At 42.9% G+C, this 14481-nt stretch overlaps 8 non-coding genes across 8 annotated transcripts; all 8 read right to left on the bottom strand.

Annotated features, from left to right (window-relative positions):
• Positions 1-382: 382 nt before the first annotated feature.
• On the bottom strand, positions 383-572 carry LOC141197580 (U2 spliceosomal RNA). Its single transcript, XR_012269819.1, has one exon. It is a non-coding gene; the product is annotated as a U2 spliceosomal RNA (small nuclear RNA).
• Positions 573-3522: 2950 nt separating this feature from the next.
• Positions 3523-3713, bottom strand: LOC141197422 (U2 spliceosomal RNA). Its single transcript, XR_012269678.1, has one exon. It is a non-coding gene; the product is annotated as a U2 spliceosomal RNA (small nuclear RNA).
• A 1112-nt stretch (positions 3714-4825) lies between these two features.
• LOC141197421 (U2 spliceosomal RNA) lies at positions 4826-5016 on the bottom strand. Its single transcript, XR_012269677.1, has one exon. It is a non-coding gene; the product is annotated as a U2 spliceosomal RNA (small nuclear RNA).
• A 1115-nt stretch (positions 5017-6131) lies between these two features.
• Positions 6132-6322, bottom strand: LOC141197522 (U2 spliceosomal RNA). The gene has a single exon (XR_012269772.1). It is a non-coding gene; the product is annotated as a U2 spliceosomal RNA (small nuclear RNA).
• Positions 6323-7437: 1115 nt separating this feature from the next.
• On the bottom strand, positions 7438-7628 carry LOC141197521 (U2 spliceosomal RNA). Its single transcript, XR_012269771.1, has one exon. It is a non-coding gene; the product is annotated as a U2 spliceosomal RNA (small nuclear RNA).
• Positions 7629-8743: 1115 nt separating this feature from the next.
• Positions 8744-8934, bottom strand: LOC141197525 (U2 spliceosomal RNA). Its single transcript, XR_012269775.1, has one exon. It is a non-coding gene; the product is annotated as a U2 spliceosomal RNA (small nuclear RNA).
• Positions 8935-10049: 1115 nt separating this feature from the next.
• LOC141197520 (U2 spliceosomal RNA) lies at positions 10050-10240 on the bottom strand. Its single transcript, XR_012269770.1, has one exon. It is a non-coding gene; the product is annotated as a U2 spliceosomal RNA (small nuclear RNA).
• A 1115-nt stretch (positions 10241-11355) lies between these two features.
• LOC141197559 (U2 spliceosomal RNA) lies at positions 11356-11545 on the bottom strand. Its single transcript, XR_012269806.1, has one exon. It is a non-coding gene; the product is annotated as a U2 spliceosomal RNA (small nuclear RNA).
• Between the last annotated feature and the right edge of the window lie 2936 nt (positions 11546-14481).

The raw sequence follows: 14481 nt of genomic DNA, 5'->3' as shown, positions 1-14481 counted from the left end.
ACAAGGGCATTTGCTAAATAGATGGTGTGTGTGCAACAATATACTGAAAGGTCAATTATATTGTGCAGCTTATCTCACCACCTGTAGTTATTTAGGTGAAAGCTCCAAAATGCTTGCCTAATATGTCTGTTTATCCAAAAGGAAGTAAAAAGGGAGAGCTAGAAAGATAGCATTGCATCACATTACATGGCAATGCAATGCACAGTTGCTGAAGTTGAACCAAAATGAGCTTGTAATCTGGCTTCTGCAACTTTGAACATGAAAAATCCAATGAGGAGAAGAAAAGCAAAGCCAAAGAGTCCATCCCAAAATCCGACAAACAAGCAAAATGAACAAAAAACATTGAATTCAATTCTTTCTGATTTTAGAAACTGCATTAAAGAAGGGGTGCACCGGTCCTGGAGATACTGCAATACCAGGTCAATGCGTGGAGTGGACAGAGCAAGCTCTTTTTCCATCTCCCTGTTCTAAAAATCCATTTAATATATGGTCCCCAGATAGGGGACGTATCAGATATTAAACTGATAAGAACAGATTTTTTTTTTTTTTTTTTTTTTTTTTTCCACTCAGATTACAAGTCCCATATTTACCATTTCATGCTTTGCAATGATTTCCAAATGGTATTAGGTTGTTATCCATCATTGTGGGTCATATATCCATTTTTCCAATCTTATTTTATATATATACGTTTATATTATCACAATACAGTTATTCCATATTCTTTACATCACAACATTACAATCTTTACCATTACGATTTAAGGCAACATTCCTCTCTTCAGGCCATATGCTGCCAAGGCATTCAAAAGCCTTCCATCCAGAAACCGACCATCCCAAGCTTCTTCTACCTCTTTAGCCAACGACTGAGGTATTCTGTAAGTTGAAAAAAAACGATGCATATCGCTATAAATGTTATTCCACACTTTGCGCCTTAGACTAGCCTGACTCCCCCCTTCACAACTCTTTAGCATTTTCAACACTTCTTGTCTCTCCTCCATCTCCCTCATATTTTTTTCTGAAACATCCTTTGCTTTACTAGAGTCCTTCCCAGATGACAAAACTCCTTCAATTTCTTCTCTGGCTTCACATGCGACATCCTCTCTTTCTTCTTCACTAGTTTCTTCACCCTCCTCCTCCTCTTCCATATTACTTACAGCACCTTCCTTTTCATCCTGACTGGAGGACTCACTTTCCTCCTGATCTTCTGACTCCCTATCCACCTCCACTTCTTCTTCCAAGCTAGTATTTTCAATCTCAACGTCTGTGATATCACTCTCAGTATCTTCTTCCATATGATCACCTTCTTTTCTTATATCTCTTATTTGTTCCTCCTTCTTTTGAGATATGTTCTCTTCCGTTTCATCATGGGGGGCAGCTTCAGACTCTTCTTCTTTTCCATCTTCCTTGTCAACTGACTTCTCCTCCCTTTTATTGACAGGACAGCAATCATATAAATGACCACTGCCACCACATAGATTACATTTCTTACTTTTTTCACAATTCTCTGCCTTATGTCCCACTTCTTCACACTTGGCACACCACTGTAATGTACAGGAATCCTTTTCATGGCCATACTGTTTACAACGCCTACAAAACTTCGGCATACCTGTAAAGAACATATCTCCATTAACTGTCCCGATTTTGAATCTACTTGGTGGGAGTACCACAACACCATCCGAACTTTCCTTGAACTTGACCAGGAACCTCCACCTCGTGGTCCAAAAACCATATCGGTTAAACATTTTGCCAGCAGAACTCACTTTCTCACAGTACCGGGATAAAAAGGTCATGATCTCTTCTTCCAATATGAAAGGACTATACATCCTTATTACTATTAGCCTTTCCTTCCTAGGAAAATGCGACACAAAAAAAACACCTTCAAGTATCGAATCTTCCTTCACTAGATCCATTCTCTTCCAAAAGTCAGAAAAGATATCTTCTGAACAAAAAATAACATCATATATCCCTCTCTTCGGGAACTCCAACATAGACAAAACTTGTTCCATTTGAACTTCCAATAGTCCAAACAAAATCTTCTCTACCAAAAAAAACAAGCCAGACTTCTTCTTCTCTGGATCCAAAAAAATAAACCGCACTGCATTCTTCAATCTTGCAAAAACTGGGACCTCTTCACAGGTCAGCATATTTGGGCTTCTCCCGTCCATATCTTCACACCAAAGGTGGCAAAAATCCTCCTCGCCTACTTAAAAAAAGCAGGCAGGCTGATCGCCCCTCGTTGCCCCGGGACTAATCCGGCTCCCCAAAAGCAGCAAGGGGGTGAAGCCGCATTGCTACATGCAGCGATCCCCCGAGGCCAAGGAGCCGGGTACCCAAGGCACCTCTCAGCCAAGACCAAGGCAGCAACCGGTAGATCACTGCACTTGATCTTAGCCAAAAGGCCGAGAAGCGATAACCAGAATTGGTTTCAAACTACGGAGCCACCCAAGGATCCTGAAAAGTCCATTTGTGGAGATGAGCTCCTGGACTCCCCTTAAGAAGACATGTTGTCAACCTCTAGATCCCTTACATGCCTGCACTTTTCGGCTTGCTGCTGCTGCAATCCACGCGTTTTAGATCTGCATAACTCCACCTCTTTAAACACAGCACCTTCACCCCCTGCTGTTCCCACCCGCCTCAACACCGTTGGAAGGGAGGAGAACCAATTAAGGCGGGGGGTGGGGTGGAACGAGCAGCTGTCTACCCTTAGCAGGAGGGCTCCTGATTACATACCTCTCCTGCTGCTGCTGCTGGCTGTCCAGCAGCAGACTGAAGGTGGCTGCTGCTGTGCACAGGTATATAAAGGCTCAGAGCCTATTATGACACGCGCAGCCAGCGTTCCATTGCCACATTCCATCTACTGCAGGCAGGATACCTGGCTGGCTGAATGTCGCTGAGAAGCTCACAGAGACCGCCATAAGCAACAGTTTAACAGAATGCCACAGACTAATCAACCAAACTTTTTGGGTTGGGTTCTCTTTTATAGTCTGCAGGCATTAAATGAAAGAAGTCAGTGTTCCAGCAGAAGGAGACAACGTTTCAGAAAAGGCATTGTAGCAAACCAAAAAAGAAATTTTAAGCGCAGCAGAGCAACCAGCGCACATACCTGCTAGCTCAGGTGAGTTTAAAAGGCTGCTGTTGATAACAAGGGCATTTGCTAAATAGATGGTGTGTGTGCAACAATATACTGAAAGGTCAATTATATTGTGCAGCTTATCTCACCACCTGTAGTTATTTAGGTGAAAGCTCCAAAATGCTTGCCTAATATGTCTGTTTATCCAAAAGGAAGTAAAAAGGGAGAGCTAGAAAGATAGCATTGCATCACATTACATGGCAATGCAATGCACAGTTGCTGAAGTTGAACCAAAATGAGCTTGTAATCTGGCTTCTGCAACTTTGAACATGAAAAATCCAATGAGGAGAAGAAAAGCAAAGCCAAAGAGTCCATCCCAAAATCCGACAAACAAGCAAAATGAACAAAAAACATTGAATTCAATTCTTTCTGATTTTAGAAACTGCATTAAAGAAGGGGTGCACCGGTCCTGGAGATACTGCAATACCAGGTCAATGCGTGGAGTGGACAGAGCAAGCTCTTTTTCCATCTCCCTGTTCTAAAAATCCATTTAATATATGGTCCCCAGATAGGGGACGTATCAGATATTAAACTGATAAGAACAGATACTACACTTGATCTTAGCCAAAAGGCCGAGAAGCGATAACCAGAATTGGTTTCAAACTACGGAGCCACCCAAGGATCCTGAAAAGTCCATTTGTGGAGATGAGCTCCTGGACTCCCGTTAAGAAGACATGTTGTCAACCTCTAGATCCCTTACATGCCTGCACTTTTCGGCTTGCTGCTGCTGCAATCCACGCGTTTTAGATCTGCATAACTCCACCTCTTTAAACACAGCAAGTTCACCCCCTGCTGTTCCCACCCGCCTCAACACCGTTGGAAGGGAGGAGAACCAATTAAGGCGGGGGGTGGGGTGGAACGAGCAGCTGTCTACCCCTAGCAGGAGGGCTCCTGATTACATACCTCTCCTGCTGCTGCTGCTGGCTGTCCAGCAGCAGACTGAAGGTGGCTGCTGCTGTGCACAGGTATATAAAGGCTCAGAGCCTATTATGACACGCGCAGCCAGCGTTCCATTGCCACATTCCATCTACTGCAGGCAGGATACCTGGCTGGCTGAATGTCGCTGAGAAGCTCACAGAGACCGCCATAAGCAACAGTTTAACAGAATGCCACAGACTAATCAACCAAACTTTTTGGGTTGGGTTCTCTTTTATAGTCTGCAGGCATTAAATGAAAGAAGTCAGTGTTCCAGCAGAAGGAGACAACGTTTCAGAAAAGGCATTGTAGCAAACCAAAAAAGAAATTTTAAGCGCAGCAGAGTAACCAGCGCACATACCTGTTAGCTCTGGTGAGTTTAAAAGGCTGCTGTTGATAACAAGGGCATTTGCTAAATAGATGGTGTGTGTGCAACAATATACTGAAAGGTCAATTATATTGTGCAGCTTATCTCACCACCTGTAGTTATTTAGGTGAAAGCTCCAAAATGCTTGCCTAATATGTCTGTTTATCCAAAAGGAAGTAAAAAGGGAGAGCTAGAAAGATAGCATTGCATCACATTACATGGCAATGCAATGCACAGTTGTTGAAGTTGAACCAAAATGAGCTTGTAATCTGGCTTCTGCAACTTTGAACATGAAAAATCCAATGAGGAGAAGAAAAGCGAAGCCAAAGAGTCCATCCCAAAATCCGACAAACAAGCAAAATGAACAAAAAACATTGAATTCAATTCTTTCTGATTTTAGAAACTGCATTAAAGAAGGGGTGCACCGGTCCTGGAGATACTGCAATACCAGGTCAATGCGTGGAGTGGACAGAGCAAGCTCTTTTTCCATCTCCCTGTTCTAAAAATCCATTTAATATATGGTCCCCAGATAGGGGACGTATCAGATATTAAACTGATAAGAACAGATACTACACTTGATCTTAGCCAAAAGGCCGAGAAGCGATAACCAGAATTGGTTTCAAACTACGGAGCCACCCAAGGATCCTGAAAAGTCCATTTGTGGAGATGAGCTCCTGGACTCCCGTTAAGAAGACATGTTGTCAACCTCTAGATCCCTTACATGCCTGCACTTTTCGGCTTGCTGCTGCTGCAATCCACACGTTTTAGATCTGCATAACTCCACCTCTTTAAACACAGCACCTTCACCCCCTGCTGTTCCCACCCGCCTCAACACCGTTGGAAGGGAGGAGAACCAATTAAGGCGGGGGGTGGGGTGGAACGAGCAGCTGTCTACCCTTAGCAGGAGGGCTCCTGATTATATACCTCTCCTGCTGCTGCTGCTGCTGGCTGTCCAGCAGCAGACTGAAGGTGGCTGCTGCTGTGCACAGGTATATAAATGCTCAGAGCCTATTATGACACGCGCAGCCAGCGTTCCATTGCCACATTCCATCTACTGCAGGCAGGATACCTGGCTGGCTGAATGTCGCTGAGAAGCTCACAGAGACCGCCATAAGCAACAGTTTAACAGAATGCCACAGACTAATCAACCAAACTTTTTGGGTTGGGTTCTCTTTTATAGTCTGCAGGCATTAAATGAAAGAAGTCAGTGTTCCAGCAGAAGGAGACAACGTTTCAGAAAAGGCATTGTAGCAAACCAAAAAAGAAATTTTAAGCGCAGCAGAGTAACCAGCGCACATACCTGTTAGCTCAGGTGAGTTTAAAAGGCTGCTGTTGATAACAAGGGCATTTGCTAAATAGATGGTGTGTGTGCAACAATATACTGAAAGGTCAATTATATTGTGCAGCTTATCTCACCACCTGTAGTTATTTAGGTGAAAGCTCCAAAATGCTTGCCTAATATGTCTGTTTATCCAAAAGGAAGTAAAAAGGGAGAGCTAGAAAGATAGCATTGCATCACATTACATGGCAATGCAATGCACAGTTGCTGAAGTTGAACCAAAATGAGCTTGTAATCTGGCTTCTGCAACTTTGAACATGAAAAATCCAATGAGGAGAAGAAAAGCAAAGCCAAAGAGTCCATCCCAAAATCCGACAAACAAGCAAAATGAACAAAAAACATTGAATTCAATTCTTTCTGATTTTAGAAACTGCATTAAAGAAGGGGTGCACCGGTCCTGGAGATACTGCAATACCAGGTCAATGCGTGGAGTGGACAGAGCAAGCTCTTTTTCCATCTCCCTGTTCTAAAAATCCATTTAATATATGGTCCCCAGATAGGGGACGTATCAGATATTAAACTGATAAGAACAGATACTACACTTGATCTTAGCCAAAAGGCCGGGAAGCGATAACCAGAATTGGTTTCAAACTACGGAGCCACCCAAGGATCCTGAAAAGTCCATTTGTGGAGATGAGCTCCTGGACTCCCGTTAAGAAGACATGTTGTCAACCTCTAGATCCCTTACATGCCTGCACTTTTCGGCTTGCTGCTGCTGCAATCCACGCGTTTTAGATCTGCATAACTCCACCTCTTTAAACACAGCACCTTCACCCCCTGCTGTTCCCACCCGCCTCAACACCGTTGGAAGGGAGGAGAACCAATTAAGGCGGGGGGTGGGGTGGAACGAGCAGCTGTCTACCCTTAGCAGGAGGGCTCCTGATTACATACCTCTCCTGCTGCTGCTGCTGCTGGCTGTCCAGCAGCAGACTGAAGGTGGCTGCTGCTGTGCACAGGTATATAAAGGCTCAGAGCCTATTATGACACGCGCAGCCAGCGTTCCATTGCCACATTCCATCTACTGCAGGCAGGATACCTGGCTGGCTGAATGTCGCTGAGAAGCTCACAGAGACCGCCATAAGCAACAGTTTAACAGAATGCCACAGACTAATCAACCAAACTTTTTGGGTTGGGTTCTCTTTTATAGTCTGCAGGCATTAAATGAAAGAAGTCAGTGTTCCAGCAGAAGGAGACAACGTTTCAGAAAAGGCATTGTAGCAAACCAAAAAAGAAATTTTAAGCGCAGCAGAGTAACCAGCGCACATACCTGTTAGCTCAGGTGAGTTTAAAAGGCTGCTGTTGATAACAAGGGCATTTGCTAAATAGATGGTGTGTGTGCAACAATATACTGAAAGGTCAATTATATTGTGCAGCTTATCTCACCACCTGTAGTTATTTAGGTGAAAGCTCCAAAATGCTTGCCTAATATGTCTGTTTATCCAAAAGGAAGTAAAAAGGGAGAGCTAGAAAGATAGCATTGCATCACATTACATGGCAATGCAATGCACAGTTGCTGAAGTTGAACCAAAATGAGCTTGTAATCTGGCTTCTGCAACTTTGAACATGAAAAATCCAATGAGGAGAAGAAAAGCAAAGCCAAAGAGTCCATCCCAAAATCCGACAAACAAGCAAAATGAACAAAAAACATTGAATTCAATTCTTTCTGATTTTAGAAACTGCATTAAAGAAGGGGTGCACCGGTCCTGGAGATACTGCAATACCAGGTCAATGCGTGGAGTGGACAGAGCAAGCTCTTTTTCCATCTCCCTGTTCTAAAAATCCATTTAATATATGGTCCCCAGATAGGGGACGTATCAGATATTAAACTGATAAGAACAGATACTACACTTGATCTTAGCCAAAAGGCCGGGAAGCGATAACCAGAATTGGTTTCAAACTACGGAGCCACCCAAGGATCCTGAAAAGTCCATTTGTGGAGATGAGCTCCTGGACTCCCGTTAAGAAGACATGTTGTCAACCTCTAGATCCCTTACATGCCTGCACTTTTCGGCTTGCTGCTGCTGCAATCCACACGTTTTAGATCTGCATAACTCCACCTCTTTAAACACAGCACCTTCACCCCCTGCTGTTCCCACCCGCCTCAACACCGTTGGAAGGGAGGAGAACCAATTAAGGCGGGGGGTGGGGTGGAACGAGCAGCTGTCTACCCTTAGCAGGAGGGCTCCTGATTATATACCTCTCCTGCTGCTGCTGCTGCTGGCTGTCCAGCAGCAGACTGAAGGTGGCTGCTGCTGTGCACAGGTATATAAATGCTCAGAGCCTATTATGACACGCGCAGCCAGCGTTCCATTGCCACATTCCATCTACTGCAGGCAGGATACCTGGCTGGCTGAATGTCGCTGAGAAGCTCACAGAGACCGCCATAAGCAACAGTTTAACAGAATGCCACAGACTAATCAACCAAACTTTTTGGGTTGGGTTCTCTTTTATAGTCTGCAGGCATTAAATGAAAGAAGTCAGTGTTCCAGCAGAAGGAGACAACGTTTCAGAAAAGGCATTGTAGCAAACCAAAAAAGAAATTTTAAGCGCAGCAGAGTAACCAGCGCACATACCTGTTAGCTCAGGCGAGTTTAAAAGGCTGCTGTTGATAACAAGGGCATTTGCTAAATAGATGGTGTGTGTGCAACAATATACTGAAAGGTCAATTATATTGTGCAGCTTATCTCACCACCTGTAGTTATTTAGGTGAAAGCTCCAAAATGCTTGCCTAATATGTCTGTTTATCCAAAAGGAAGTAAAAAGGGAGAGCTAGAAAGATAGCATTGCATCACATTACATGGCAATGCAATGCACAGTTGCTGAAGTTGAACCAAAATGAGCTTGTAATCTGGCTTCTGCAACTTTGAACATGAAAAATCCAATGAGGAGAAGAAAAGCAAAGCCAAAGAGTCCATCCCAAAATCCGACAAACAAGCAAAATGAACAAAAAACATTGAATTCAATTCTTTCTGATTTTAGAAACTGCATTAAAGAAGGGGTGCACCGGTCCTGGAGATACTGCAATACCAGGTCAATGCGTGGAGTGGACAGAGCAAGCTCTTTTTCCATCTCCCTGTTCTAAAAATCCATTTAATATATGGTCCCCAGATAGGGGACGTATCAGATATTAAACTGATAAGAACAGATACTACACTTGATCTTAGCCAAAAGGCCGGGAAGCAATAACCAGAATTGGTTTCAAACTACGGAGCCACCCAAGGATCCTGAAAAGTCCATTTGTGGAGATGAGCTCCTGGACTCCCGTTAAGAAGACATGTTGTCAACCTCTAGATCCCTTACATGCCTGCACTTTTCGGCTTGCTGCTGCTGCAATCCACACGTTTTAGATCTGCATAACTCCACCTCTTTAAACACAGCACCTTCACCCCCTGCTGTTCCCACCCGCCTCAACACCGTTGGAAGGGAGGAGAACCAATTAAGGCGGGGGGTGGGGTGGAACGAGCAGCTGTCTACCCTTAGCAGGAGGGCTCCTGATTATATACCTCTCCTGCTGCTGCTGCTGCTGGCTGTCCAGCAGCAGACTGAAGGTGGCTGCTGCTGTGCACAGGTATATAAATGCTCAGAGCCTATTATGACACGCGCAGCCAGCGTTCCATTGCCACATTCTATCTACTGCAGGCAGGATACCTGGCTGGCTGAATGTCGCTGAGAAGCTCACAGAGACCGCCATAAGCAACAGTTTAACAGAATGCCACAGACTAATCAACCAAACTTTTTGGGTTGGGTTCTCTTTTATAGTCTGCAGGCATTAAATGAAAGAAGTCAGTGTTCCAGCAGAAGGAGACAACGTTTCAGAAAAGGCATTGTAGCAAACCAAAAAAGAAATTTTAAGCGCAGCAGAGTAACCAGCGCACATACCTGTTAGCTCAGGTGAGTTTAAAAGGCTGCTGTTGATAACAAGGGCATTTGCTAAATAGATGGTGTGTGTGCAACAATATACTGAAAGGTCAATTATATTGTGCAGCTTATCTCACCACCTGTAGTTATTTAGGTGAAAGCTCCAAAATGCTTGCCTAATATGTCTGTTTATCCAAAAGGAAGTAAAAAGGGAGAGCTAGAAAGATAGCATTGCATCACATTACATGGCAATGCAATGCACAGTTGCTGAAGTTGAACCAAAATGAGCTTGTAATCTGGCTTCTGCAACTTTGAACATGAAAAATCCAATGAGGAGAAGAAAAGCAAAGCCAAAGAGTCCATCCCAAAATCCGACAAACAAGCAAAATGAACAAAAAACATTGAATTCAATTCTTTCTGATTTTAGAAACTGCATTAAAGAAGGGGTGCACCGGTCCTGGAGATACTGCAATACCAGGTCAATGCGTGGAGTGGACAGAGCAAGCTCTTTTTCCATCTCCCTGTTCTAAAAATCCATTTAATATATGGTCCCCAGATAGGGGACGTATCAGATATTAAACTGATAAGAACAGATACTACACTTGATCTTAGCCAAAAGGCCGGGAAGCGATAACCAGAATTGGTTTCAAACTACGGAGCCACCCAAGGATCCTGAAAAGTCCATTTGTGGAGATGAGCTCCTGGACTCCCGTTAAGAAGACATGTTGTCAACCTCTAGATCCCTTACATGCCTGCACTTTTCGGCTTGCTGCTGCTGCAATCCACGCGTTTTAGATCTGCATAACTCCACCTCTTTAAACACAGCACCTTCACCCCCTGCTGTTCCCACCCGCCTCAACACCGTTGGAAGGGAGGAGAACCAATTAAGGCGGGGGGTGGGGTGGAACGAGCAGCTGTCTACCCTTAGCAGGAGGGCTCCTGATTACATACCTCTCCTGCTGCTGCTGCTGCTGGCTGTCCAGCAGCAGACTGAAGGTGGCTGCTGCTGTGCACAGGTATATAAAGGCTCAGAGCCTATTATGACACGCGCAGCCAGCGTTCCATTGCCACATTCCATCTACTGCAGGCAGGATACCTGGCTGGCTGAATGTCGCTGAGAAGCTCACAGAGACCGCCATAAGCAACAGTTTAACAGAATGCCACAGACTAATCAACCAAACTTTTTGGGTTGGGTTCTCTTTTATAGTCTGCAGGCATTAAATGAAAGAAGTCAGTGTTCCAGCAGAAGGAGACAACGTTTCAGAAAAGGCATTGTAGCAAACCAAAAAAGAAATTTTAAGCGCAGCAGAGTAACCAGCGCACATACCTGTTAGCTCAGGTGAGTTTAAAAGGCTGCTGTTGATAACAAGGGCATTTGCTAAATAGATGGTGTGTGTGCAACAATATACTGAAAGGTCAATTATATTGTGCAGCTTATCTCACCACCTGTAGTTATTTAGGTGAAAGCTCCAAAATGCTTGCCTAATATGTCTGTTTATCCAAAAGGAAGTAAAAAGGGAGAGCTAGAAAGATAGCATTGCATCACATTACATGGCAATGCAATGCACAGTTGCTGAAGTTGAACCAAAATGAGCTTGTAATCTGGCTTCTGCAACTTTGAACATGAAAAATCCAATGAGGAGAAGAAAAGCAAAGCCAAAGAGTCCATCCCAAAATCCGACAAACAAGCAAAATGAACAAAAAACATTGAATTCAATTCTTTCTGATTTTAGAAACTGCATTAAAGAAGGGGTGCACCGGTCCTGGAGATACTGCAATACCAGGTCAATGCGTGGAGTGGACAGAGCAAGCTCTTTTTCCATCTCCCTGTTCTAAAAATCCATTTAATATATGGTCCCCAGATAGGGGACGTATCAGATATTAAACTGATAAGAACAGATCAGGTTTCAACATATTTTATTAAGTGCGTAAAAGATGGTTTACAATCAAAAACAACAACACAAACAGTACATTATTAAAACACAGAATTCCACCCATAAAAACCCCATATACGATTGGCATCCCTTCTCCCAATACATTTGACATCCCTCAAGTAATAAATATACATCTGGCTAAAAGCAATTTTAAGACAATCCTTCACAGAAATAGCATCACGTTTAAAAAGTAAAATATTGCGTGCCTTCCAAAGGGCGTCTTTAAAACAGTTAATCATACACCAACATATACAATACTGTTGAGGGGTCGGACATTTAAAAAGGCCATATAAAACATATTCATGGTTAAAATCTCTTAAACCGCAAGTCCATTTTAAAAGAATCCCAACTTTGTGCCAAAGTTCCTGTGCAAATGGGCAATTCCACATAAGGTGCAAGGTGGTTTCGTCATTAACACATGAGTCTCTGGGGCATTTTGCTCTGGCCACCAGGCCTCTCCTGTGTTGAAACTCTCTGGTGGGGAGGCACTGGTGGACCACCATCCATGCGATATCCTTATGTCCATTTGCTAAGAATTTCCCGAAGACATTCTTCCAAACTTGCTTCGACCTCTCTTCTGAGAAATTTACTATGGGGGTCACATCTTCATTCCTCCTCAGAAAAGATAAAAGCTTCTTGCGGTCTTTAAAAATGTCCATATTAAAATCACCAAGGCTATAAAATCGAACAGTCTTTTCTAAGATTGCTTGGTGTTTGGGGGGGCATAGTAAAACAGGGGAATTCAACGACAACTTAAACCATCTTTTAAAAATCATCCCACAAGTATATTTTAAAAAATAACTTAGCGCACTATTACCATTAAAATGTTTGAAACAAAAGCAGAAATAATTTAAATACAAATAAATATGTAAGTCGGGGACATCCCTTCCGCCGTTCATTTTATTCTTCCTCATTATTTCTCGCCTTAATTTTTCCATTTTGGAGTTCCATAAAAACATAAAGATCATCCTAGTCATTTTTTTAATTAAAACATCAGAGGGGGGGTACACCATAGCTATATACAGTATGAGGGGTAACAACACTGATTTTATAATTAAAATTTTCCCCTCCATTGTTAGGGACCTCAAACCCCAAAATGATATTTTCTTTGACATTTTTTCTATGACATTCTCCCAGCTTTGAGTTCCCACATTCTCCTCGTTAAAAACAACTCCAAGAATTTTTACATTGTCTCGTTTTATAGTGAGCTGCGGGAGTTGGGCGGTGTCCCAGGATCCCAAAGTCAGACATTCAGATTTATTTAAATTAAGTTTAAAACCGGATGCCTGGGAAAAAAAATCAATGCGCAACACCGCCCTCCGGAGGGAAGCAGGGTCCACGCACACAACCGTCACGTCATCCATGTAGCCAAAGACTCTCACATCACTGCCACCTCCGCCAGGAACAGGAACCCCTCTAATCACTTTGTCTTTTCTTATTGCGCTCAGCAGGGGCTCCATGGCGCAGATGAACAGGATGGGCGACAAGGGGCATCCCTGCTTCACTCCGGACTCAAGGGGAACTCCATCTGTTAAAAAGCCATTAAGAGAAATTTGACTAAAACAATTTTTATATAAAATCTTAATACAATTTAAAAGCATATTAGGGATACCCATTCTTTTTAAAACTCTAAAAAGAAATCTATGAGAGACTCTATCGAAAGCTTTTTCAAAATCTAGGGCTAAAAGGGCTACATTTTGACCCCGGTCTCTGGAATACCAAATTACATCCCTTAATACGTTTAAAACCTCTGAAATACTTCTGCCTGGTACACTACAAACCTGCTCAGGCTGGATTAGTTTGGCAATGACATTCCTGAGCCGGTTTGCAACCACCTTAGCAAGTACCTTGTAATCAACGTTTAGGAGAGTTATGGGTCTCCAATTCGCTAGAGCACTGCGATCACCTTTTTTATATATCAAAGACACCACTCCTCTCCTCCACGAAAATGGCAACTGTTCAGAAATAAAAACTTCTTTAAAAAGCATAAAAAGGTCCTCTTTTAAAATGTCCCAAAAAGTAAGATAAAACTCTACAGGTAGTCCATCACACCCAGGTGCTTTGCCCTTAGAGAAACTTTTAAAAACATAAAATAATTCCTCTAAAACAATATCGCGTTCTAAAAACTCCTGGTCTGTAAAATTTAACTTAAAATCGAGATCATTAAGAGCATCAGATAAAAAGGACTCATCTATACACTTTTTACTAAAAAGATGCTTATAAAAGTTAAAAGTAGCATTCAACATTCCCTGCATAGATGTTTCACCCTCTAGATTTGTGATCACTTCTCTTTTATCCATGACTTTTTTGAAGAAGAAGCGAGAGCACTTCTCCCCCTCCTCCAAGTGCTGCACTCTAGAGTTAAAAATAATCTCTTTCCCCTTTGTGTCTATGCAGTTCTGGATTTCAGTTTTTAGGCTAGCAATATCATCTCCCACCTCCACCCCTAGCTCTTTGAATTTAAAAAGTGTTTGTAGTTTGGTGTTAAGATCACTAAAACATCTTTTTTTCTCTCTAGCTTTACGTCTCCCTGCTTTTATAAAAAACATTCTGACTTTTTTTTTCAAATTTTCCCACCAGGTTACCATAGGGGCATCAGAAGGTTTTTGTCGCCGCCAGGCTTGATAGGCTTTACCAAAGTCTTGTCGAATCAGAGGGTCCTCCAGCAGGTAAGTACTTAGACGCCAGAGGCCCCTGTTGACCCTCTGTTCATCCCGGTATTCTAGGTGCACCTCCAAGCCCTTATGGTCAGAAAATATATTTGATGTTAAAACACATTTTACAGGGTTAAAATCATCTGATAGGAAAATAAAATCGATCCTGGAGGACACCCCTCTTCCGGACCACGTATAACCAGGGTCCGTCGGCAGGAGTGACCTCCACGCATCGCATAATTTAAAATCAGTTATAAAATCTTTCAATAGATGACATGACTTATC

This window comes from Phyllobates terribilis, unplaced genomic scaffold (genome assembly GCF_046119375.1).
Source record: "Phyllobates terribilis strain yellow unplaced genomic scaffold, ASM4611937v1 Scaffold_84__1_contigs__length_6523798, whole genome shotgun sequence".
NCBI classification, from domain to species: domain Eukaryota; kingdom Metazoa; phylum Chordata; class Amphibia; order Anura; family Dendrobatidae; genus Phyllobates; species Phyllobates terribilis.
This window is presented reverse-complemented; position numbering and strand designations above follow the sequence as displayed.